This window comes from Microtus ochrogaster, unplaced genomic scaffold (genome assembly GCF_000317375.1).
Source record: "Microtus ochrogaster isolate Prairie Vole_2 unplaced genomic scaffold, MicOch1.0 UNK13, whole genome shotgun sequence".
NCBI lineage: Eukaryota > Metazoa > Chordata > Mammalia > Rodentia > Cricetidae > Microtus > Microtus ochrogaster.
The window spans coordinates 8458979-8460842 of record NW_004949111.1 but is presented as its reverse complement, the minus strand read 5'-3'; the positions used below and the strand labels follow the sequence as shown (position 1 = coordinate 8460842).

Genomic DNA, 1864 nt, shown 5'->3' with positions numbered 1-1864 from the left:
TCAAATATTTTTAATTATATTTATAATTATAATAATTTTTGAGCATGAGCTTTTAATATCCAGTATTTCTATTTTTCAAAATATCAATTTCCTTGGTTACTTTTGTCTTCTATGCTGCTGACTTTTTCATCTATATTGTGTATTTTGTCACACACATTTTTAACCTTTACTTTTATGTTGCTAACTTTTCTCTCCAGATCTTTGACTGAATTCATCTGCTAATATTTATAACGTTTGAAGTCATTTATAAGTAGACTTTTGAATCTTTTTTATTTATTTATTTATTTTGAGACAGAGTTACTTTGTGTAGCTTTGGCTGTAGATGTAACTTTCTGTCTTACCCAATCTCACAGTCATCAGTCCCAAAGAAACACACAGAGGCTTATATTAATTATAAACTGATGATCTATTAGCTCAGGCTCATTATTAACTATCTCTTACAACTTAAATTAACCCATAATTCTTGTCTATGTTTAGTCATGTGGCTTGGTACCTTTTCTCAGTGAGGCATTCTGATCTTGCTCCCTCTACATCTGGCTGGTGGTTGACTCTCTGCCAGAATTCTCTTAGTATGTTTGCCTTGCCTATACTTCCTATCTGGCTACTTGCCAATCAGTATTTCATTAAACCAATACAAATGACAAATCTTTTTCTTTCATCACACGACAAAGCTTTATTCATCCTTAGCTACTTAGGAAAGGCAAGCTCACTAGCGCTTCACTTGAGTATGCTGTCATCTTGAGCTTCTGTCCGTTCTCTCTCAATTCATTTCAGCTCATCTAGTTTCTTCTTTTCCTCTGCTGCCACCCTCCTCTCCTCCTCTGCCCGAGGCTTTAGGTAACTATAGTGCTTGGTGCCGTAGGCCACGCCAAGGACCAGGGCTGAGTATTGGCCGAGCTTTATGAGCAGAGAGACCTGAACTGGGGGTATCATCTTGTCCGTGACATTCACGCCGGAAGCTTAACTCAAATGACAAATCTTTACAGTGTGTAAGAGTATTATCCCACAGCATTTCCCTTTTTGTATTTTCTTTCTTATTTATTTATTTATTTATTTATTTATTTATTTATTTATTTATTTATTTATTAAAGATTTCTGTCTCTTCCCCGCCACCGCCTCCCATTTCCCTCCCCCTCCCCCAATCAAGTCCCCCTCCTTCCTCAGCCCAAAGAGCAATCAGGGTTCCCTGCCCTGTGGGAAGTCCAAGGAACCCCCATCCAGGTCTAGTAAGTTGAGCATCCAAACTGCCTAGGCTCTTACAAAGCCAGTACGTGCAGTAGGATCAGAAACCCATTGCCATTGTTCTTGAGTTCTCAGTAGTCCTCATTGTCCGCTATGTTCAGAGAGTCCAGTTTTATCCCAGGCTTTTCCAGACCCAGGGAAGCTGGCCTTGGTGAGTTCCCAGTAGAACATCCCCATTGTCTCAGTGTGTGGGTGCACCCCTTGCGGTCCTGAGTTCCTTGCTCGTGCTCTCTCTCCTTCTGCTCCCCTTTTTGTATTTTCAAAAGAAGAATAGTGATTCTAATCTCCTTTGTTTAGCTTTTTTCCTGACCACTATTCATAACAACTTGTAACCAACATGCTAAACAAAGACAAAGATTTATAATCCGTTTTTGGGGAGAATATGGGTATAGTTTTCTAGGCTACTTCTTCCTGATTGGGGCACTGGTAATATTATAGGGACCCAAAGAAAATTTAGGATTATGGTCAAATAATTACTGGAGTATTCCATGAGGCTGGAAAATCCTATTCAGCAGCCTTGAAGCTGTTCTGCATGTAGAACTCAGAAGAAACTATAACAAAGGTGTTCTGAGTCTTTGGATCATCTGGGCCATCTTCTATTATCAGAGATATTTTAGGGTGT

At 39.3% G+C, this 1864-nt stretch overlaps 1 pseudogene; it reads right to left on the bottom strand.

Moving 5' to 3' along the window:
* Nucleotides 1–717: 717 nt before the first annotated feature.
* On the bottom strand, nt 718–933 carry LOC101995024 (annotated as a pseudogene).
* Nucleotides 934–1864: the final 931 nt, after the last annotated feature.